Raw genomic sequence first — 25,873 nt, 5'->3', positions numbered from 1 at the left:
TCTGGAATTTGGTTATTCTGGAAGTGAAATTCTACTTGGTCAGATTTTTGTTCAACCATGTGGCAGGTGCCGTTTAAACTAACATGGTTGACACTCTGTTTTAATTTTATTGGTCGGCTAGTCTGGGTCCAGAGGACCTTGTTTACGCAATCTATTAGGGGTGACAACCTTCTCAGGAGGTCATTCCCTAGTAAACAAGGGGTGCCATCTGGAGTCACAACTATGACCGGGTGTTTCAACTTGTGTCGCCCAATTTTAATGTCCAAATCTGCCGTCCCCTCGACGGGAATTTCCTTCCCGTCAAAGTTCTGGAGTTATCCAGGAAGTGAGGTGAGAGGAATTTGGTAATTCCCTCCCCTTCCTGCATTCAGTTCATCAAAGGCCCTTCTGGACAGAAGGGTAGCTTGAGATCCAGTGTCCACCAGTGCCAAAATTGTACCCTGCCCCTGTACTTGTACCGGGGCATAGTATCTTCCCTCCTTCTCCTCAAGGGGGCACAGATAATGCACATTTTTGGACAACTGGTGGGCTAACTTTCTGGTTTTGGACATCGCTAGCGAAGAGATTTGGGCAGAATTCTGTTGAGAGCCTTGGGAATCTGAAAGAAAAAGTTGGCAACTGGAGATCAGAGCCATTGTGGGTTCCCCTGGCTCCGGTTCTGGCCCCCCCCCTTTTTGGAGGCAGTCATCAGGATGGGTTTGAACCAGGGGATTTTCTTGCTGTTGGTTCTGGGATGAGATGGTGGGCGGCGGTAGCTCAGTCTCCACATCTCCCCAGTCTGGATTTGCATCCCTAGGGACCCATTTTTCTTTGGGAGGAGTTCCCCCCTCTCTGAAGGAGAAAATCCTTTTCCCAGGATCCTCTGAAGATCCCTCTCCCTCAAATTGGAAGATCTGTACCTCCTCCTCAAACTGAGTCTGTTTGGGTCTTTTGTTTCTCCTACCCCCCCTCTGCTCCTTAGGAGGCAGACTTTCAGGGGCAAGAGATTTTGTTTCTGGTTCCTGGGTTTCCAGGGGCTGTTTACAAGTTGGGAAGGAAGCTTCCTCCAAGGCTTTACACCCCCCTTCCCTTTGTGCCTCCTCCCTGGGAACCGGTGTGTTATCGGGGTGCTGCCCCCGTCATTGTTCTGGAGTACCAGGTCCAGAGTTTGGTGCGTTTTGCGCTGGCATGCCGATCTGAGGGTTCTGCTGAGCCCTCAGTATGTGACCCAGATCCCGCGCCATGTTTTGAACCTGGCGCTCTAACTGGGAAACCCGCTCAGGCTGATACGGGGCCCTGTTTTCTCCCCTGGGCTGATCCCGGGAAGAGTAGCTATCCCTTCTTTGGTAGTACCCCTGGTTGGGAAGATTTGGATACCCCTCCACCCTTGGCCTCCCCTCTCCCGGATTCGGTTGTCTGGGCTCAGGGAATTGGGGAAAGAAGGGTGGAGGATTTTGGGGCTGGAAGTTGGGTGGATACCTGGGGAAGAAGTTCTGCCCAGGGTTTGGTGAGTTTCTGCCCTCCTGTGAGAAGTTGGGAGGGAAGTACTCTGGGTTAGGTGCTTGGCTGGATCCCCCCCCTTGGGCTGGAGGAGTCCACACATAACCCAGGATGGGTCAATTTCCCTTGTAACGGGGACTTACATAGTCAGGAGAGCGAGGGACCCCATTTGTGGGACTACCTCCTTGACTCCCTGTTTGTGACTGGCCCGAGGACCTTCTGGGCCTAGCATTATTAGGTGCAGGTAGGTTTTTAGGCCCCCCCATCTCCAAATCCAAAACGGGGGCAACCTTTACCTCTGCCACCTTGGCAGCAGCAGGGGTGCTGTTAGTTTTGGGGTTTTTGGGCTGGTTTTTGTTTTCCACCGGTTTCTGCACCTCGTAGATGCGGGTGGCTTGTTCAATGACCCATTCTAAAGATCTTTTCTCATGAAAATCTCTCACGAGCTGGGTCATTATATATTTGGGCAAGGCATGGAAAAATGTATTAATAAATTCTCTGCTATCCGTGCGCACCCTTCTTGTGGTCTGTGCAAAAGCACGCTTTAACTCCTGCACAAATTCTTGTGGGGCCTGATCCTCCTCACATTGTGAATTGTAGGCTACCTTGCGAGCCTCTTGAGGATTTCTATGAGTAGAAAAATGTTTCAAGATGGCCGCCTTATAGGTGGACCATCTTAAATGATTTTGGTCCTCCAGCCCTGCAAAGAAACTGGAGTACTCTGGGGAGAATGTCCACTTTACATATTGGATACAGCTTTGGCTGTCCTTCAAATGAAAAGTCTCCATCATTTGCTCATAGAGCTCCAAGTGTTCCCAAACAGAGTACTTTGCGTTCTTATGATAAGGCGTGATGACACTCCTGATTGCCTTAATCTGCTTTAAGGGGTCCTTAAGCAAGGCCCTTTTTGTCTCATTGGCCCTTTTGGTCCGGGTAACCCTGGTCCATTCATCTTCTGACTCAGAGGCACTGCTCCCAGAGGTTCCCGTCTGTTCTTCCAGGTTTTCCCGGATTCTGCGAGCCTGGGAATGGCTGGCAGAATGTGGGGACCTGGTCTCCTGTGTCCTGTACCGTTCAGAGGAGTCTTCAGATTCCTCTTTGCTGCCAGGATTTGATGGGTACCCCCCCCCACTGACCTAACTGGGCAGAGGTTTTCAGGATGCCCTTAATGGGCCTACTCTCCTGGGGTTCCCCACTAAATTGCACTGTGCTTGGGTGCCCATACCCGGATGCCCGCCCATCCATTCCTGGGAGGTACTGGCCTATGAGCCCCATGCTTCTGGCTGGATAGTAATCTGCCATCCCTGTGGCCCGGTGCTCATGTGCGCCAGGGAACATGGGGGTGGCAGAGTCCAGGGACTGAGAGAGATAAAGGCCTCTGGTATTAGGGCTCCTGAGGTTATGCTCAGGAGTTTCCCTATCCCAGCGAACCTGGTCTCTATCCGCCCCTGCTCCCTGTTGCAATGCAAGAGCCTGTGCCTTCAATTCCTCAGTTAAGGCCTTACTAGACTCTATCAGTCTCCCTTGCATCGCTACCTGTTGTTGGAGCCTATCATTGTGCTGGCAGAGAGCCTCATTCTCTCTCTGCGTTTCCTGATTGGTCCTGGAGCACTGGGCCAGTCTTTGCTGCAGGAGGGTTACCTCCTCAGCTGTGTCCCTATTGGCCTGCTCCTGTCTTGCCAGAGCATCCTCCACCCTCCTGGTGTGTTCTAACAAGTTCTGGTGTTCTTTTTGGAGGTCACCCAGCCCCTGGAGGGCCAAGTGATTTTCTTCTGTTTTTCTTTTTAAGTGGCAGACTTCCTGGCCTAAGGTATCCCTTTCCTGACTAAGAGCCTGCATCTGTGCCGCCAGGTCGTCCCTTTGCCTTTGGAAGGCACCAGCTTTCTGGCACTCCTGATCAAACTCTGCCTGGGTATCCAGGTCTTTCAGAATCAGTTTATTGCTCTCTGCCTTCTCCCTATCTAGGTGACTTTGCAAGGTGACTACCTGCTCAGCACATACCCTATTGAAGTCTAACTGTTGTTCCAGCTTTTTCTGGCTCTGCAGTAGGGAGTCCAAACCTTCTTGGTACTCCTTCTGCAAGGCCAGAAATCTGGTATCCTGGTCAGCCTTTTCCTGTTGCAGGATGTCCATATCCTTCTTTATTGTAATGATGTGCTGTCTACTCTCATTTTCTTACTCCTGGCTCCCCTTCAGCCTCTGCTCAGAAGAGACCAGGTCAGATTGGAACTTCTCTAACGCCTTCTGTCGCTTATTCGCCAGATCTTGGCTTTCAGTACATTTATCCTGCATGTCTCCCATATATAGGTACAGGTATGCCGCTATCCTAACCATCTTGTCTTGTTCATCCTTAGCTTTAGGAGCCATGTATAGTTCACTCAGGGCCACATGTAAGGGACCCTGATCTCTCCATGTATCTGACCCTGTTTCCGTGACCTGTTGCGTGATGGCCTGCAACCAGACCATGCGGTCCTGGTGAGTCCACTCACCTCTCACAAATAACTTATGTAAGAAGTGCTCGCTGGCTATTTTCATGTCTACTAAGGTCGTCATTCTAGAGATTGGTCTCTGTCCTGACTTACAGAAGTTTATATTTTATTTTTGCAAAACAGACCTTTTCCTTAGAGCGTTCCTTTGAGGAGTGCTTTACAGCGTAACACAGCATGGTGATCTGACCGGATATGTGTATCTGGTCAGATGGCACGCTGTATTAATCTGCACAAGTGATAGATCTAACCCAAACGTCCGGCCCAAGCCCCCAATTTGTAAGAGGATTCAATTCAACACTACAGCTAAGTCAAAGCCTAGTCTAGAATACTGAATGAAAACCCTTATTGATATATCTTTATGTCCAGTTCATGTGTTCTGGATGACTACCCCTATATAACACCCCTCTCTTGGAATCCCCCTGACCCCACTGAGCCAAGAAGTAGTTCTGTTTTGCAAGTTAAAAGGTTTATTTGATAATTTAAACAATAGATATATATATATCACACTTTATAATCATTAATAATTGGATATCACACTTAATCTGAGCAGTAATCAATAATGGATAGTCTGGCACTAGCACACTTGTGAATAGGAACAGAAGAATAAGGTGGTAGAGAATACTTTATATAAGTTCAGATGGATATAATGTTGAATGAAATGCAATACAGAAAATACTCAATATGATTTCAACAAAACAATGTAATCACTTTTCTCTGGCAATCCCCTCCCCTTTTATGGAATGCAAGGAAATGGAAGGAAAGCACACAGTTCTCAGAAATGCAATCAAATGTAATTCAGTTCACCCCAGCAAGCTTAGACTACAGAAGTTTGAAACACAGGCCCCAAAATGCTTTTATATGTGATAGCAATATATTGGAAAATATGCTAAAATGATTTTAATTCCCTCTGGAGGTTCAGGGTGAGTGGTATCGAGTTAATATTAGTCCAGGCTCACTCTAGCAATGATTCAGGGATGGTTCTTAAGAGGCAAACGAATTTTTAGCAAGGAAATAAAGGAAGCTGCTGTTTTCACACGTGGAGAAATTTGCAAATCGCGGCAAATTCGCGAGTGCGTATTTCGCGATTGCGGCAAAAGTGTATGGAATAGGAATGCGGGTCTAGGTTTGTTGAAAAGCCAGGATTCCCAGCTTTCAGAGGAAAGTTACTGCAAGTTCCTAGCACAAACAGTTACGGAGTTATGAACGATTGTGTGAAGGTTGTTTTTCGGATTTGAAATTTTAAAAGTTCAAAGTGACAAGTGACAGCTAGCAGCTAGAAATGACAGGTGACAGCTTTACAAAATGACAGGTGACAGTTAGGAGGCAGTTCTACTTAGATTAAAATAGCTTGGATTATATTATTTTAACTAAGAGATTGGTTCTGCACAGTTCTGCTAGGTACTCACAATATATTTAGAAATAGAATGGGCCTCGCCACGGATCTGGTCAGGTTTTCTTCACTCGCCACGGACGGTCTCTGCGTACAGCGTCGGGGTCAGTTCTACTCTGCTGGTCTGGTCTGGGTCTCTGGTTCTGATCAGGTCTGTGGGTCCGGATACAGCGGTCTCCGGTTCAGCTGGTCTCTCTCTGGATACAACACTGCTCTCTGGCAAATGGCAAGACTTCTTGCAAAGAATTCAAACAGCTCGCCTGGCTGTGATAATGGCAATGATGTGAGGCCTGCTAAAGAGGGATTTAGCTTGTAGTTGACCTCTCTGCTACAAATTCTGAAGTAAAGTCTTGGTCTCTGAAGGTGGATAGATTGAAGTCTCTATGTTGGCTCTCTGGAGGTTGATGGAGGTAAAGTATGGATTTTCCCGGCAGAGCGTCCCGCAGCAGATGGAATAGAATGTCCCTATCTGTCCTGACTGTCTGCCTTTATGTGTTTTGAAAATGGGTGGAGAGGCTAGCTTCCTAGGCCCTACCCCTCTCCACTTGTCATTGGCCACTTCCTCCTCTTCCCCTTGATTGGGGGAATGGAATGAAGTGTCATCATGATGAGGTCTGTTTATGATACAGAGAACCCACCCCTGTCAACTTTACACACAATCTATATTTGATCAAAAAGACATATTTCCTAGCTACACAGTGGTTTGAAATTACATGCACCCATCATGCATATCACATGAGATATACCCTGTTCAAATCTGCTCTTCCTGAGAGCTTGCATTGAGAAATGGCAACATATTTCACTTTTTGGTCAGGTTACCAATATCAGATTCTTACTCAAATTTACCCAAATGTGTGCAAGGCATGCAGGCATTAATTGATGAAGTATCAGACTTTTCACATGCAGACATTTTAAGTAATACCCTCTTAACTGCTAGTTTGCCCCCAGATCATGCCACCGGTTCTAAAAACCTCTTAAAATGTGGGCAGAAAAATCACAAGAATTATGGTATCATTTAAATAATTATGACAAGTCCGTAATATGAGTTATTCATCTTTTTCTAAAACCATATTCTGGCTACAGGGGTGTGTCTTTTCATGTCACATGGTACAGAAACCAGTCTTTCCACTTTCTTCAAGCTCAGCCTCTGTCTTCAGTTTCTCCCCCTCCCAGTTTCTGCCAAGCCAGCTTGCTCTCACATGCAGTGCTCCTCCCCTTTCCTTCCAGGAGGAAGCCACATTTACGACTCCCACCAATAAAACATTTGCCTGAGTCAGGACAGGGCTTTGTTCAATTTCCTGCAGAGCCCAGGTAATTCAATCAGAGAAGTGTCAGATCCCTTTTGGGTGGGAACAGCAAAAGGCAGCTTGGCCTGGGAACACAGCTGTTGTGCAAGTCTCAACTCCTGTTGGGGGTAGCTGGTGGGCGGAATTCAGTTCCTTAAGCCAGGCCCCAGCTAATGTCACTTTTAGTTACCCAGTTTTCTGCATTCAAATAAAACTAACCATTTTTACGTATGCAGCTAGAATGCTGATTCTAAGTTTAAAACTATGACATTTAAACAATTGCAACCTATGTGACACTCAAAAGTAGGTCACTCATTTCTTTTAAACATTTAGATTTTTAGTGTCTTTCAGTCCAAATTTACTTAAACTGCTGAAATCCACAGCTCAGCCAGTCTTGTTATAAACCTTCAAGTCACTTCAGAATATAACTTTACATTGGATCCACCTCTCAGTAAGTCTTTCTTTGGCCTGCTTTGGGTTCATTTATTCAGTTTTACACAAAAAAAAAAAAATCTGGTGTTGTTTTAAACCGCCGGCTTTCTGATAGTGGTGAGTACTGGTAATGCAACAATTTTGGGGATTTTTCTTGGATTAATGCATTCCAAACAGGAATGGTTCTTACATGGTAGTAAATCCTTGCTTAACATTGTTTTGATGGGGCTCCTTACAGTAAAATGGTTATGTGGAACCCCACAAAAGGGTTGAATCTTTAAAGTGGTCCAGTGAGCCACGATTTCAGCAACTTTTTGACATCAGTAACAGTGGATTTACAGTGGATTTTGTTAACAAAGATCTTTCTTTACACTGGTGGGTGGCAAGTTAGGTAACCATTTTGGTGTGCGCACAAAATGCGTGGTTCTCCTGGATTCTGGCGCACTTGTGGGCTTTTTGGCCATCTTGGATTTTCTAAGCCCACAGCACCAAATGTTGCAGCATGATGGCTCAAACGTGGGTCAGGACACCCAACAACCTAGATGGGGAGGAAAACAGGCAATGCAAGTAATCATTAGACCCAGTTCAACATCAGAAATACACTTAACTAGGAGGAATTCCGAGCCCTACGAAGAGAGGAGCCTCATGCTCAAAAGTACCTGCATGCGCTTGTGCCAATGGACAAATTAGTGTCTCTTCAAGGGTCTCCGACAGTTCAGGAAGGTAGATGAAGCGATGAAGAACAAGTCCCACTACTCGAACAAGGCCTCCACTTGCGGGCAGAGGCAGAGTGAGAGTGCGGGAACGATCCGCTATTTCGCAACAGTGGTAGAAAATAAATGGGTTCCTGCGCTAGGGGCCACCGGTTGGGGTATGGACTACTCACCAGTCCCCGACGCAGGTAGACCCAGTCTTTGCCAGTTTAGTTCACGTTGCCTGCAGGTTTGGCTGCGATGATCAGGACGTCTCGACATCATGTAGATTCCGCGGTAGCAGGATGCAGGGGAGAGGGTGTCCCAAATTCAGTGAACGTGCACAGGTTGTTACCCAGCAGGGCAACACAGCAACCGCGTTTACTCTGGTCCGGGCGCACTCGTCTCACTTCAGACCTGGGAATGCCAAGTGTACGAAATTTGGTGTGAGGGTGCCGTGGACACCGAGCTAGCAGTAGGCCAAGTTTCGAGGGCTTCCCCGAAACGGTGGCGGTGACAGAGCAAACGTCTTGCGTAAGCTGGTCAGCCCACTGGTTGGCCCAGGGACACTTCCGAAGAGGCTTACTTGCAGGGTTTGATGAAGGTGCCGGGAATAGTTGATCCCACTATTCCAATGAATCGAAGCGCCTTTGCAGACCTTCTAGGATGATCAGATGCAAAGGGGTCTCACAGGACGACAGCGGTTCAGGGTGCCAAACCTTCAACGGGTCACCAGTGGTTCCTCTACTCAGCTTCTTGTTGCAGGATACTTGGCTCCTTATCCCTCGTTTGGTGTGAACTCAGGAAATCGTCATGGTAGTGGTGTTTCCAGCCTCCTCTTATCCAAAGTTCCCTTTGCGCCAAAATGGAGAGGACCCAATGGGAAATCTGCTCACAAACACTTACACCATACGTGGACCTATCACAGACCACGGTGGTCCGAGGCATTCAAGACACTCCAGACTCTCTGGCACCCAGGATGTGTATTGGCAACAGACATCCCAGCCCACATCCTGGAGGCATACACACAAGGCATGCAGAAGCCCGCAAAAGCGTTGGGTTTCGCTGGAAAGTGCATGACCAAATAAGGACGGACCCGAGCTGACTCGACCCTGGGGGGGGGGGTGAAGGGGCAAGGTGGCCAAAGGACAGGACAAAGAACCTCTGGCATGGCCATTTTGGAGCCAGTCCACTTATTCGTGCCAAATGCAGTAAGCACGGATAACATGGCTAAAAAGGGTTCAAAACACAAGCGAAACGAAAGCTGCCACCAGTCCTGTCCGTGACACACTTGCACAGTTCATAATAAGTCCAGCAAGAGTTTCTAGGGCCTTTGGAATGACTAGAGACCCAAGAGTGCGGTAAGTAAGTTACAGTGCACTCCTGTTTCATGTTGCACAAAAGCTGCAACATGAGGAAGGACTAAGGGAAACAAAGTCTCCCAGTACTGACTGTCTTAAGGGCATGTCATTTTCCCCATAAGAATTGAGCCCCTAGCCATTTCTTTCTGGGTAGGATGGCCGAGAAGTATATTTCCGTTCCCTTTTGTAACAATCTGATTTCCAACCCCCGAAGTTTTTTAGTGGTTGAGGCGCTAAACCTCATTGCCATGCTGACGTGGCGGCGCTTATTCTGAAGGAGTGGGTGCCAAAACATTTGGGGTCCCACCCCGCTTTGCCGATTGCTTTCATCAGAACCCCTTTGAATTGATAGTGGCTTAGTGCCGATGAGTCCTTGTGGATTAGAAACCTCCCACCAACATTGGGTCTTTGTGTGTGATATAGGTTGGTGATGCCTCATCAATGCAACAAATGTTGATAGTTCTTTTGGCCCCAGTTTTAGATTGTTGGATTTCTATGCTGACACACTCCTGTCTGACCCTGACTTCCATGACACCCAGGCCGTTGTTGGCCTTGGTGCTGGAAGCAATGAGCTCTCCCACCCAGAAAGCCCCGAAATATGCCAGAGAAAAGGCTGTTTTAAACAATATGATCTCCTATGGATGCCAGCATATGGCTTCCAGCTGGTTTGCGATTTGTACCAGTTTATTGAAATCCAGGGGGCGGCGGTTGTCTACCTGGGGCACCTCTATTCTACCCCAACCTTTTAATGCATAAGAAATGAGAGCGCTTTGAGTAGGGTCTGACTCACCCCAGATTTTTGAGAAATATGAGATTGCGACTAAATGTCTTTTTGCCCAATCTCTCTTAAAACCCTGGTCATGCGCCCATTTTAAAAATATTTCTATGTCTTTGATCGTTATTAAGTCTACATGGTTTACGCCTGTGGCTTTAAATACTGTTTGTAAGCACTTACTGTATTGCGCTCCGGTGGTGCTTGCCAGTGCTTTACCTGCCATCTCTGTGAGGAAGCCTAGGGAGTTGTTGGCACCCGTCTCTGAGGTGCCTGGTTCTTGTTGGACATCCCGGCCTTGGCTCTCTGGCACTGGCGTTGATGCCGTTATTTTGTTGGCCCCCGTGATTGAGGTGCCTGATTCTTGTTGGGCATCCCGGCCTGGGCTCTTTGGCGCTGGCGTTGATGCCGTTATTTTTGGTTTCCTATTATTTCCCAGCATTTTGCTGGTATCGGCGTCATCTGTTCCTGGGCGTGAGCCGCTAGCTCCCGGAATCTTGGCCACTGAAAGCGAGATAAAGCATCTGCAATGTTATTATCCATCCCAGCTATGTGCTTTGGTTTGACCACAATGTTTTCTTGCAGTGTGACTGCTATGATGGCTCGTAGTACTTTTAGTACTAGCGGGCATTTGGTAGCCCTTCTACTACGGCCATGTTGTCGCATCAGACCAAGAGTTCCGTGTTAGCTAGCTGCCTGGCTCAGATGTGTAATGTTAGCCAGATGGGGAATATTTCTAGGAGGGTGATGTTTTTAGTCCACCCTGCCTGCTGCCATGAGTTGGGCCAGTGTCCTGCCACCCACTCTGTGTCTAATATGGCTGCAAACCCCTTGCTCCCGGCTGCATCAGTGAAAAGGACCCTTTTTGTCCAAAGGCATTCGCCAAAGTGAGGTCCGGTTGAAATCTTTGCGGAAATTCCCCCAAATTTCCAGATCTTGTCTCACCTCTGTGCCTAGTCGGATATGTAGGTGGGGTTTGGTGTATGATTTGATTTTTAGTTCCAGGCTTCTGGAAAATACCTGAGGGATTGAGGGATTATTCTAGCAGCGAAGTTGAGACTTCATGCTAATGATTGAATTTCTTTAACTATGCCCTTGGTATTTTCTCCAATAGTTCAGGAATTTTTATTTTCGGTATCTTGCATAGTCCCTGTACCGAGTCAATTTCAATGCCCAGGAAAACTATATTGGTGGCTGGTTTGGTCGTTTTTTCCCTTGCTAGAGGAATGCGAGGCCTCTAGCCTGTGAGGCCATTCCTTCTATTTTTGCCAAAGCCCTGCTGCATTCCTCAGAATTTTCTGGGCCCATTACCATGAAATCATTGAGGTAATGAACTACTTTGGTCCCTGGTCTCTGTTTTTGGAAAGCCCATTGAATAATTGAGCTGAATTGCTCGAATAGGGTGCAGGATACTGCGCACCCCATGGGTAGGCACCTGTCTACATAGAATTTGTTGTTAAAAGTAAAAGCTAACCGTTGCTGGGAGTATGGGTGGACTGGCAATAATATGAAAGCAGATTCAATGTCTATTTTGGCCATCAGGGCGTTCCTGCCACATTCCTGTGTAGAGGAGCTCCCAGACATGGCCTGCACCCCTTCCTCTCATTTCGAGGTACCAGAAGCGTACTCGCCAAGGTATGTGACGTATAAAGAGCAAATGAACCTACAAAGAGCTGCGCTGGGACTCTGCCCAGTATACATCAGAAGATCCATACCAGTTGAAGGGTACCATGCTGACCAGACAACCCTGGGCAGCATGGTACCCTATCAGACAGCCATACCAGCTGCTGATACGAAATGAGGAGTACCTACACACGGTCCACGAAGAGCCCCCAAAAGCCTCAATGGAAGGCCAGTGGAAATGACACGAGGGCCTGAACAGACCCACAAATGAACAAAAGCAGATATCGAAGATAACGCGCCAGTGCGAGTAACTACGAAAATGAATGGAATAGACACAGAGAGGAGACAATGTTAAAATGTGAGGAAACGGTGCTACGAGACAAGATGGAAGCAACCGACCTGTTAAACGTGTGTAAATAGGCTTGAAACGGAAGATGCTAAGAAATCGATACTGCTTGCAATGCTTAGTAGAAGATAGAGCGGCAAGCGCCAACCATATATCTACCTCAATAAGGAACATTATACAAGTGCGACTCCATTTTGTAAAAGCAGAAATGTACCCAAGCAGCTAGAGGCCTGACAGGCAAAGTTTCGAAACCCGGCCAAAGGCAAGAGAAGGAGCGGAATCGAAACTCAACAAAGAGCGGTTCACGCCTAGGAAATCGAGGTCAATCAGAGAAGGGGAGCAGAGTGTCAGCTCACAAGACTCCAACTTCAGAGCATACCAGCCTGCCTCATGAAGTTCAAGATAAGGGGGGCCCATGCAGGTGGCCAGGCTGACACAGAATTAAATACATTAAAAGCTGGAAACTGAAGAAGATGCAAGGAGTTGTGTAAACTGGGAGTATTCAGGATCTGACTCCGGTGGGGAAGCGGAGGATGAGGCACATGAGGAAGGGAGTCGGTGCGAAAAACGGCTCCTAGGGGACCGAGGGTTATGATGGTCAGACTCTAGCGGGTCCACAAGTAGGGTACCGAAGTCTGCCGCGCAATCCGGCCGACATGAAGAAACACCCCACGGTCAGAGTGGGGCGTCAGCACCTGCCTATGCAGACAGATTAAGGGCATTGCCAGGTAGACGGCAAGGCAGGAATGCCACCCCGGCGATAGACTGGAGAGCTATGGGGAAAGAGAAGGGGGACTGTGCATTCCAATTCCCGTTGCTAGAAAAGGGGGGAGCAAGACCACAATATATTCCTTGGTCACACATGGACCGAGAGAACCTTAAAAATAAGCTTCCAATGCTGACATCGGGAGCCGGAAAGTGGATACACGAGTTACAGAAAATGACAGGGGATGTCACCTTAGCTATAGGGAACATTAAGGGCCTCCTAATTGCCATACTTGGTGAAAGAGCAGATGATGTATGGAAACAAGCAGGCTATCCTAGGGTAATCCTAACTAACACCTCCCATGACGGAGCACCATTTAATAACTGTAGGGCAGCAGTGTGGAAAGCGCTGTGAACGCTATATCCAGACACTTCTGATATGGGGGCTATAATGACTCGAAAAATGAAAGAGTCAGAGGACCCGTTGATTTATATCCAGAATTTCCAAGACACATGGGTGCTCGAAATGCATGAGTCTTGGACAAAATCTATCCCTGCATTAATTATTGCCAGAGACTGCCTCCCTGTCAGAAAGGTAGAGAAATCCCTGAACAACAACAGCCACGACCTCCAAGTGAAAATAACCCTCTCCCCCCAATGCACAATTACTATGCACACTGTCTACCGCCCACCAGGCCCAACATGAGACTTTCAAGCTTCTCTCATCCACCTCCTCTCTGAAAACCTCAAAAAACAGTCTAAAGCCATTCTCCTTTGGAATGTCAACCTAGGGCTCAGGGATAGTAAGGACGTAGCAGCAAAATCCCTTGACTCTGCCCTCAAGGCTCTAGGTTACAAGAACACCATACAGAAAAAAAAGGCAATCGCCCAAGCTAAGGCCAAATCTTTTGAATCCAGAATCTTGGAAGCCCAATCTAGTACTAAAGAAATATTTGCCATTTTCATAGAGCTCGAGACACCCACTCCCGCCCCCCAGAATTTCACCAAAGGCAAAGACTGGTGTGACAAAATACAAAAGGCCATGCAAACCAAATTAAGCCTCCTCAAAAACAAAATATTAGCCACTAAACAAGCCCTACCGAACAAGCACATCCTGATCCCACCGCCTGCCCCTGATACCCCCCTACCCTTCTCCTTCAAACCCATTCAGGAAAAAGACATCATCAACATAATGAGGAACATCAAACTCTCTAACTGCAAAGGTGATGCCTGCCCAGCCTCTATTATCAAAGACTGCACGGAAACACTAGCTCCCTTCCTAACAGCCTTTGTAAATGCCTCCTTTACCACAGGGAAAGTCCCTGCCTCCCTCAAGAAAGCTTGGGTCCGCCCTCTTCTGAAAAAGCCAACTCTCGATCCCACCACACCCAACAACTACAGACCCATCACTACTGTCCCTTTCCTCCTCAAAATATTGGACAAAGCAGCCTACCTGCAGGTTCAACACTTCATTGAAGAGAACAAACTCCTTGGACTCTGCCAATCTGGCTTCCGCCCCAGACACGGGACCGAAACAGCCCTACTTGACCTGAAAAACCAGATGGACGATGCTAGAGACTTGGGTAAACCAGCACTTCTCCTACTCCTCGACCTATCAGCGGCCTTCGACCTCGTGGATCATGGCGTCCTATGCCACCACCTTTCCTCCACTGTCAAATTTTCCCCAGAAGCCACAGCGTGGATCACCTCCTTCTTACAAGACAGAACCATGCAAGTATTCTCTGACCTAGCCGCCGCATCGCCAACCTTTATACTCTGTGGGGTACCCCAAGGCTCCTGCCTCTCCCCCACACTATACAACATCTTTACACGCCCCCTCTTCCTCATCCTCGACGCCATGGGCATCTCCTACACCAACTACGCCGACGACACTCAGATCCTCCTCACTCTCACAGGTAACTACAACACTGACTCCCTGACCCTCAACAACCTCTACAACACCATCCAAGCCTGGATGGCAGACAACGGACTATGCCTCAACTCTGACAAGACGGAACTCCTCCTGGTAGGTTCGCCCGACACTCTAAAAAATCTAGATGCCCAATTTAGCCACTTCACCATTGATTCCATTAAAATTCCAGTTTCCGACTCTGTCAAAACTCTGGGAGTCCATCTGGATTTCAGCCTATCCATGGATAGACAAGTCAATGCAATAGTCTCTGCAGCTGCATATCATGCCAAACTTATCAATGCAGTCAGACCCTTTCTCTCCAAAGAGAACTGCACCAACATAGCCAGAGCCATCACCGGCTCTAGGCTAGACTCCTGTAACGTTCTCTTTCTAGGAACCTCCAATAAAAACTTAGAGAGATTACAAGTAATACAGAACAATGCTCTCCGGGCAGCCCATGGCATTGCTAAAAGAGAACACATCTCTGAGGCAAGAAAACTAGCCCACTGGCTCCCAATAAAAGAAAGGATCATATTCAGAGCCCTGACACTGACCCATAAGTGCATTCACCTCACTGCTCCTGCATACCTCTCACAAAGGATACACCCCGTCTCCACTACCAGGCCAACCAGATCACCGTTCACCAACATGCTCTCTGTGCCACTAGTAAAAAGAGTAAAAGCGGGTGGTTCCAGCTTCCCTTATCTCGCGCCCTCTCACTGGAATGCCCTACCACCCACTATCCGTGGAGAGGCCTCCCTCACCACCTTCCGCAAAATGCTGAAGACACATCAGCACAAATACTTTTCATGTATACTGTATTATATGACCAAAATCAATATCTGTAATAACAGTATGATTTCCTGTAACATTCATAATGTGTCAACAATCTCTACCATGCCTGTACCATGTAACTAAGTTATTGCAAGTAACAGCGCCTCAATGCCCCTGGGCTGCTTGCGCGCTATATAAATGTAAATAAATAAATAAATAAATAAATAAATATTATGCCAAGGTTTGCCTGAACCGGTGCAGAAGCAGCTCAAAGAATTGGTAGGAGTAGAAGCAAAACCTTGGGCTGAAATACAGTTGCCGATCGCACACTACTGTAGATTGTTGCAAGAAAAGAATCGGAAAAAGGAAGCAACTCGTAAGGGTGAGGAGGCGAAGCTGGTGCAAAAGAAGCTCTCGAAGTATGCTCTCGAGGGAGCCATACTCACCAGCCCAGCCGAACCCAGCGCACAACAAGCAACCAACTCATCACAGAATAATCAGGGTAACGCAGGATTTTACCCAAGAGGAAGGTGTTTTGGAGGAAGAGGATGGCAGAGTAATCAAGGAGGGTTTCGAGGTAACCATGGAGGCTTTCAGAATAATCAAAATGGCTTTCAGAACGCGCAGATGGGCGGTCCAGCTATGCCAGATGGACAGATCGCCCGACCACCACCAGCGTGTCGGATGTGTGGAATGACAGGACACGTGGCGCGCATGTGCAGAAGCCAAGGCATGTGGCAAAACAGCCAAGGGATGGGGGCAGGCATGGAAAATCAGCCTGCCGTCCTGCAACAGGGCGGTGCACAAAATTACACAGTACAGCCGCAGGCGTCAGGCAGGCAGCAAGGTACACAGCAAGTGGTTCAACCACCGAACATGGGGAACTTGCCGCAGGGACAACCCTAGCAGGCAACACTGCAAATGTCCCAGGGCACTAGCTTCGGAGGGGGAGTTAACCCTGGGGCTGGGGCAAATCAACAAGTATACAGTGGGCCAAACTTATATATGAAATAGGACAGCTCACGGGGGACTCTGATGTGCTCTATCCTATCAGTGACACCAGACCCTAACAGGGAACCAAGGGTGAATGTCACCATAGGGGGGAAAGAATATTCCTTCTTAGTTGACACGGGTGCAACGCGCTCGTGCATACGAGAGGGCAAATGTTCCTTGTCCGGCGAGGCTATAGATACTCAGCGTTTCACTGGAGCTCATAGTAGAGTTCCCTTTACAGACACACTTGCAGTCTCAGTGGGTGAGCGCTAAATGAATGTACCCCTATTATATTCACGTCAGACCCCAGTAAATATTCTGGGCCGAGACATGATGACTAAATTAAACATGACCATCTCGTTCAACGAGAATGGTATAGTGTGCTCCCTCCAGGAATGCATTATTCAAACGTGTGCGAAATGATCAGAGCATACTCAGGACATATAGCCATGAGAGCTGTACCGTTAGAACCAGAAGTCTTTGCATATGGCATGCGGGTACTTATGGTGGGCTGCCAGCCCTCGCAGACCAAACTATGAGAACCCCTGATTAGTTTCTGTTCAGATCCAGAATACCCATTCACGAAGAGGAGGGGCAAGTATTTCCCTTAATGATACAATCTGCTGCAGTGCGAGGGAAAGTCGTAGTGGTCGAAGGATATGATGACGAAGGCATACAATGGTGTGCGATTATCGCTATCAAAGAAGGGTATCGAGCGACTGACGTCACCGATGATGAGCTGTTCGAAGAGCACCCTGACCTACAGGAGACAAGAGTGGAAGTAAGTCTCACATTTTGGGTCAAAATGATCAGACGGGAGGTGCCACAGAGAATGATGCTGGCGCTGGTACGTTCAGAATACTTTGATGATGACATAGCCCAAGTGCCTGCCGTGGTATGGAGTACAGGGCCCTATGATGTAGGCCTCCTGAAGGGGGCAGGTGAAGTGAAAATTAAACTGAAACCAGGAGCAATTTTACCACAAGCGCGACAATATCCCGTGTCCAGAGAAGCAGGTAAAGGGATCGAGAAGACAATTTCCGCCATGATGGAGCAGGGCATCCTAGTGATGTCAGAATCATCTTGCAATACAGTGATTTACCCCGTCAAAAAATCAAAGGGAGGGTCCTGGCGTTTAATCCAAGATTTACAACATTAAACGATATAGTTGAAGCTGAGTTCCCTCTAGTCCCCAATCCATCCACAATACTTTGAAATATACCCACTGGGGCAAAATATTTCACAGTGATTGATTTGAAAAACGCATTTTTCTCAATTCCACTGCACCGTGACTCTCAGGACCTGACGTCATTCACCTTCAGACAAATGAGCCTGAAAAGTACGAGGTTGCCGCAGGGTTATTGCGAGTCCCCGTCTATTTTTAACAGAGTCCTGCAAATGGACCAAGGCAATATTGCGGTGGACAGTGTTGTTTTACAGTACGTAGATGACATTCTGATCTGCAGCACCACTGAAGAGCAATGCAGGCGCGACTCTGTCCAGCTATTGAATATATTGGCTGTAAAGGGATACAGAGTTGATAAGGAAAAGTTGCAGTACTGTCAACAGGAGGTGTTGTACATAGGTCAACTGATCTCTCATGAAGGGAAGAAGGTAACCCCAGAAAGGGCTGAAGCCATCATGAACATGGCCAAGCCGCGCACGTTAAAACAAATGCAGAGCTTCTTAGGCCTGTGCAATTATCTCAAAGCACGGGTCTTTGACTACAGCTCGTATACCAAGCCCTTGCTTCGGGCTTTAAGGAAAACCCAGGCAACAAAAGGAGAAATTGAATGGACTGAGACAATGGAGAAAGGGTTTGCAGAACTCAAGGGGGCAATTTGTAAGGCCCCAGTTCTCGGGGATTCCTAATTATGCAGAGGAATTCTACCTGTTTTCAAACTCTGATGGTAATATTATGATGGCAGTGCTCGCACACAGCGAGCCTCGCTGGGGTACAAGCCCCTAGTATATTACAGCGGGAGTCTGGACCCGGTTATGAAGGGCCAATTCCCGTCCGAACAAAATCTAGCTGCTGCCGCATTCGCTATCGAAAAAGCGTCATCCATTGTGATGGGCTGCTCCATGACATTATATGTTGAACATTCGCTGTTCGCCATACTAGAGAAGCCAAAGGGCACACTGACATCTCAGAGAGCATCCGTCTATGAGGTGATTATCTCTAATCCATCAATCAAAATAGTTAGATGTAAAACTGTGAATCCTGCTACATTCATAGCTGAACCAGTCACAGAGGGAGAACCTATACACGACTGTGTGAACTATGAGGAATTCTATGATGAGATCCCCAGGGTAAAGGAAAACGCCCTGGCAAGTGGAGAGGTCGTCTTTATTGATGGTTCTTCAAGAATCGACCAAGAAGACGGACAAAGGTATACAGGCGTGGCCGTGATAAAACACTGCGGGAACGGAGAGTTTCGAGTGCTCATCAGTGAGCGGATACCCTCATACTATTCTGCGCAAGTTGCAGAACTGCTGGCACTGATACTCGCCATTGAGAATCATGCAGACCAGGAAGTAACTGTGTACAGTGACTCAGCCTATGTGACATCCACAGTACATGCAGGTCTAGCGCGCCACATGTGCAACATGCAGCCTCATTGGACAGGTTGATAAAAGCACTACAGCTCCAAGTGGGCATGGCGGTCGTGAAATGCACCGCTCATACCAAGGGGACGCATTTCGTGTCACATGGAAATCATGAAGCGGACACGGAAGCCAAGCGCATGGCATCCAAAACTGAAACAATCATGGACGTGGAGGTGGCACGTACCAATGAGAGGATGATGGTAGCGCGAGCCACACCAGAAGCCTATAGCAATATGGGGCAGACACAGCTAATGGAGTTCCAGGGGGAGGCACCTCAGGAGGAGAAACATTTGTGGAAACGTCAAGTGTGTTCTTTAAACCCGTCTGATGGGCTGTGGAGGCAAGACAGCACTGGTAAACCAGTAATGCCTGTCGCCCTTCTAAAAGTAGCGTTAGAGCAACTGCACTACCTCATCCATGTGACAAAAGAAAATCTTGCTGCAACGCTTGCAGAAGACTGGTTCACACCGAATTTAGCAGAGCATGTTGCATTTTTCATGTTGAACTGCATAATCTGCCAGCAATTCACCGCTGGGCACACATTAAAAGTAGTGAGAGGGATCATCCCCAGACCAAATGGACCATTCCAGCACTTGCATATCGACTATGTCGACATGATTCAAGTGTGCAACGTGTACAGGTATTTAATTGTGGTGGTGTGTCCATTCTCTAGGTGGATAGAAGCAGGTCCCTGTACACACCCAGGTGCTACCTGTGCTGCCAAGTTCCTAGTGAGGGAAGTATTCCCTAGATGGGGGGTGTGCGAAGTAATGAGATCAGATACCGGGGCTCACTTTGTTAACGCAGTGTTCAAACAGATTAGCTTGTTGCTTGGTATAAAGCACAAGTTCTCGTTGGCGTATCATCCTGAGGGGAACGGGATATGTGAACGGATCAACGGCTTGCTTAAGGAGAGGATAGCCAAGTTGAAGCTCACATTAAAGAAGGGATGGCTGCACCGTCTACCATTGGCATTGTATGCACTTCGGAACCTACCAGGCTCTGACCATCATCTCACACCCACGAGTTACAGGCAGAAGGATGAGGAACCCTCTTACCACCCGAGATAGAGCTAGTTGTGATGCCCAGCCGATTAGAGAGATTCTGGGAACAGAGATGCAAAAGTACCTTGACTGTATGGCATCCAGCACCTCTGTCATTACAGACCAGCTGCAGCGACGGCGAAAAGGGGGCGGCGCAGCACGCAACTCAGCAGGAAGTGCTGAAGCAGACACCAAGCAAGGTGTACATGCGCCCCTCGTCTTCCCTGGTGACAGCGTGCTTGTGAAGAACTTTACCAGGAAAAGGTGGGACGAGCCAAGATTTAATGGCCCTTTCATCGTAGAGGACTGCACCCCCTCCGCCGTCAAGCTCCATGGTAGAAGGGCATGGATCTTCCTGAATGACATTAAACCTTATATAAGAGAGAGCCCTCCTGCTGCATCGAACTGTAAAGAAACCACAGACAACGGGGAAGAACCTCAGCACGTGCAGACAAGATCCATGGCGAGGAAGAAGGATGCATGAGCAGAAAACCAAGACAAAGAACCCTGATGAAAAGTGCGGCATAGAACTGGACAGGTTCCCCAAGCAAGGGGAAATAAGGACATAACGAACACTCTGTACATCCCAGTTGCAGGGTAAAGAGAAGCACATCCTAAGCCACAACAACATTGATAGAATGAGCTTTCGAAAGCACGACATGCTCAATTAGTACAAAGAATCAAGACTCTGATAGACTGCAAGTAAGACATTGGGCCTCATTCCGAGTACGGCGCTAACCAATGGCGCTATTAACGCCTTGGTTGACGCCGTACCCGGACCGGCAGCGCCTTGGTGGATGGCGGAATCACCGCCCCATTCCAAGGTTGGCGGGGCGGTGATTCCCCATTCACCAAGGCTCTTCCCCATTCCCAAATGAGCCCCCATAGGGCTCAATGGGAATGGGGAAGATGCAAATAATGGTGACCGTTCATTACGGTCACCGTTATTGGCTTGCAGGCCCCTTTGCGCCCTCGACTTTAACACCTGCTCAAAGCAGGCGTTAAGGGCGAGGGTGCAGAGGGAACTCGGAGTATGGCGGTAAGGGAATACCGCCACCGGTCTTGTTACCGGTGGCCGCTATCCCTTACCGCCATACTCGGAATGAGGCCCATTGCCTGAGAGTGTAATACAGTATCCTGAAGCAACTTTGTTCACAGAACTTATGGTATCCCCCAGTAGAAACATCACAGAGGATCTGTTTCCGGCTAGCATTAGAGACATATCCATCACTCATAGGGAGAGTTACCAGCATCACAGACTTTATTCAAGATCCGGCCAACAAGAAAATAATCTGGCAATTACTGACTGTCATTACGGAAGCTTTCATTGCACTGCCCGAGTACAGTGATAAGGGTACAGATGCTTCCACCACAAGTGATCATTGATGAACTGACATACACACTCTTCTTCCGCATCATAGAGGAATGCCCATGACTTGTCTGGAGAACCACAGATACCTTAAGTTTTATCAGAGATCCAAGAAACAACGAATTCCTAAACCGAGTGTGGTACAAACTGAACTACGTGGTCGCAATCCACGCAGCAGGAAAGTGTAAAGACTGTTCACGTCACAAGAAAGGCCTGTGATCTAGAGACCAGAAAATCAGAACGAATGTTGTTGTCACCAGAAGACAGCAGATATGCATACCATGTCTTCTTTCACCTCATTGAGAACTTTCCAGAACTAGTGGGTAGACCCAGCAATGTTGACATACCCGCATTCCTCAGAGACCCAATAAAGAACGCACAATTAAACAAGCTCCTGAAAGCCATCATAGCGCTACTGAGAAGTAATTATGTTCATCAACTGCTGAGGAGAGCCTTGTGAAGAGGAGATTCCAATAAACTTTCTTCCGTGGAGCAGATCAAGGAGAGAGACACTGTTCTTCAACTTGTCGCCGAAAGTACGAGTGAAAGGAGCGGACACAACAACTTCACCATCTTATTTTCATTTTTCTGCATTTTTCTCATTTTTTCCTATTTTTTCATATGTTCACTTTTATTTTTACTTTTGTTTTTATTTTTACAACATTTTATTTTTGTGTGATTTTTAGCAGTTCCATCTTTTCCTTCTTTCGCATTGAGCAATTTCCAGCATGCCCTCAGGACCAAGACAAATTTGAGGCGTGCATTGGGACCTCATCTATTATCGATATGTATAATGAATGTGATGTACCAAAGGTGCTACCCTAACCCTTTTCCATAATCTAGCACAGTAACTGTACTGAGTACCCACAGACTACCGTCATCACTCTCGTGAGGGGGGACATTTGGAGAAGCACTCGCCCCTCTAATAGTAACGAACTCTCAAAATACGAGACCAGAGCAAAAGAAGGAATAAATAATTGACTATGAACTCATTTGAAATGGGGGCCCAGAACAGTAACTTGGTTTTACCCCCAACAGAAGGGCACCACACTTCCCTGGAAGAAAATGCTGCAAATTGTCGTTCTGAACAATTGTGTGTATATCTATAGTTATTAATATTGTTTTTCTGTCATTAACAATCAGAACTGCTTTCTTTATTGGTGCGCGAAGTGCCCCAATCTCAGTGCACCCACCAGATAATGAACATCTGGGACCTATGAAAGCACCCAGACCCTATATAATCATTCCAGTCCCAAGAAAACCCGATGATAAAAGTAACAAACTCAATTTAAATGTAATGAGCATTGATTTAGACACATTTGAGGTAACAAATGAAGAGAAAAGCTGGAGACAGGGTCAGCACAGAATGAATGAAAATGCTGCACTGACCACTGCACGCACCCACACACAGGATGCACACAGACAAGGGCAAGTGTCAATGGCTACAGGGCCTCCAACGAAAGCAGCAGAGAAGAGGAGACTGCGTGCCGAACAATCTATTCCAGAAAACAGTGGAAGTACTCAAGAGGAGCCAAGCGAACCAATAGAGAGAGAGGGCATAGCACAATCCCTCAAAAGAACAGAAGTAGCCACAAAGGAATTTACAGATAAAACACAAATGCTGATAGACTATTTGTTCCCATTCATAGTCAGAGCAAAGAAACTGCACGAGGAGCTGGAACATAGAACTGCAAAGACTATAACGACAAGCATGCCAGCTCGAGCACTGCAAACAAGCACCAGATCTATAACTCAGCCTCATGCTGAGGAGATAGTGGGCCAATGGCGGCCAGAGAACCACAATGAACCAACATGAGGAGAGGATGAGAAACACAAAACCTTCTCCTACCATAGTGAGGCAGCCTGCTCCACCGAGACACCCAGAGAGGAAAAGCAGCACAGACACATTTAGAGACATAGGGCCTCATTACGAGGTGGGTGGTAAGGGATTACTGGCACCGGTAAGGGCACCGGAGCGGTAATCCCTTACCGCCCTACTACGAGTTCCCTTTGCGGGTCCTCCCTTAACGCCTGGTTGTTCCAGGCATTAAGGATGGGACCCGCAAAGGGACTCTGGAGCTAATAACGGTACCGCAATTTGCAGTACCATTATTAGCGCCTTCCCCATTCCCATGGGGCCCTTTGGGGGCTCAAATGGGAAGGGCCCTGGTGAATGGGGAATTACCGGTCCCGCCAACCTTGGAATGGACCGGTAATTGCTCCATTCACCAGGGCGGAGTCGGTAGGGTTTTGGAGGTAGCCATGGCGCTAATAGCGCCATGGTTACCTCCAACCTCGTAATGAGGCCCATGGTCATAGCAAACTACAGAAGAACGCTGAGAATCAAGAGAAGCCCACACGAAGATAACAATTAACCTAATGATTACCTGGACAGCACAGCCCATCTCGGAAACAACATATGGTACCTACAAATGGAGGAAGTAGGACGAAGGCAGTCGGAAGGAGAATGCTTCGTCTGTGCTCTCCTACCATACAGCATGGGAAAATCCAAGATCTTCGTCGCTGTAGAAATTGATGTCCCTACAGCACACTGTATGTCACATGTAGAAATGTGCAACACCAGAGGACAATTTATGGGAAGAGACGCCTCGTTGATATGGGCCAACGAAAAGGATTACCCGGATTAAGATGGCTACGTGCAGGACATTAAAACAAGAAACCGAGCGCACACCGAAATCATGTGATCGGGTACGAGAACCTTGGCATCAAAGGATCAGGGATAAGATGGGAAGTTAACCCGAGACTGAACGTTCAAGGGAAGACTGCAGAAGAGGCTCAAATCTGGAAGAACAGAGGCCAAATTCAGATCTGGGGGTCAGTGGTCTCCCCAGATGAATGGGAGGACGGATTAGTAATCCGCCGAGCATGGATGGTCCTTGGAGCCTGCAAGGAAGCAATAGATAATTCACAGAGGTCATGCAAACCTCTGTGGCCAAAGCTAGTAAAGTTACTAATATGGATAGAAGATAGAGGGGGACCCCTGCAGATAGTGCCACTGGAGAGCCTGAAACTATGCTTCAGAAACGATGGCACAAGGAAGATGGGAGAGAATTAAAACTGCAGAATAATATTTGAAGCTCGAGGAATGACACAAGGAACCGCAGTTATTATGGACCATTACTGGGCGTGTGGATCCAAGGCGTACATAAGGTTGCCGAAGAACTGGGGAGGCATATGCACACTAGTGAACGTCCACGTTCCCGCGTTAGTGATCCCTAAGAATGACCTGAAGTTGGACAGTTTCCCAAAAGCAGATGCTCATCTAAGAAGAAGGAGATCTGTGGAACTGGTATGCAGGATGAAGAGGGGAAGTTACTTTTCTCCCAAATCAGAAGAGGCATTCCATGCAATCCCGTATGAACACAGGCTGTTCAGCCTCACCTCAACAGTATTCACAACACTACTCCTACCCCACATCCAAGTTGGAGTGAATACTAAATGGTTGCAGATAACCAGATGGGAGTTATTGCAGACCATCAATACCACTATAAAAGGATTCAACGCAATCAAAGAAGAGCTGAGAGCAATCAGACTGATGACCCTCCAAAACAGATATGTGCTTGACATGATCACAGCAATGGATGGAGGTGTTTGTGCAAAAATCGGAGAATCATGTTGCACATTTGTATCATCACACGATGAAGAAAACGGAACCCTAACAGAGGCCATAAGCATGTTGACAAGCCTGAAAAACCAGATGACCGATGAAAGTGATGACGTGGACGATGACAGCTGGTTTGAAGACCTATTCTCGTGGGTCCCACAATGGATGGCAGATATATTCAAGTTTCTGGGAGCTCTACTAGCAATGGTATTGCTAGGATTCTGTGTTATCAAGATAATCATTACACAGTGCCAGAAAACTGCGAAGAAAGCCATAGAGATGAAAATAATGGTTGATGTCGAGCCAGGATGGAAGCCCAGAGACCTGACTGATGAAGAAATGAGAGACTTTGTGAAAGCCAGCAAATTTGTGCCAGTGGGAACAAAGTTCACATACCCTAAGAAACGAAGAAGTTATGAAGGAAAATGGATCTACTGCAGCCCAAATGGACAATGTCAGCTAATGACATGGAACAAGGACAAACATGTGAAAAGAGCAGGGAGTTTGAAGGGAGTGATAAAAATATGGACTCCAAAGGCTCACACATTCACACCATCTTGTACCAACGCAGAGGACAATGAGCATGAAACCGAAGAAACAAAAGAAATGAATGCAAAGGAGGGTACAGACGTGGTCAATGAACCGAGCAGAGGGGGGTGTGTAGAGGAGGTCCCAGACATGGCCTGCACCCCTTCCTCTCATTTTGAGGTACCAGAAGCGTACCTCGCCAAGGTATGTGATGTATGAAGAACAAATGAACCTACAAAGAGCTGCACTGGGACTCTGCCCAGTATAAATCAGAAGATCCATACCGGTTGAAGCACCCATAACCAGACAACCCTCGGCATCACGGTACCGTATCAGACAGCCATACCAGCCGCTGATACGAAATGAGGAGTACCTACACACGGTCCACGAAGAGACCCCAAAAGCCTCAATGGAAGGCCAGTGGAAATGACACGAGGGCCTGAA

Source organism: Ambystoma mexicanum, chromosome 2p (genome assembly GCF_040938575.1).
Source record: "Ambystoma mexicanum isolate Mex_15411 chromosome 2p, UKY_AmexF1_1, whole genome shotgun sequence".
Lineage (NCBI taxonomy): Eukaryota > Metazoa > Chordata > Amphibia > Caudata > Ambystomatidae > Ambystoma > Ambystoma mexicanum.
This window is presented reverse-complemented; position numbering follows the sequence as displayed.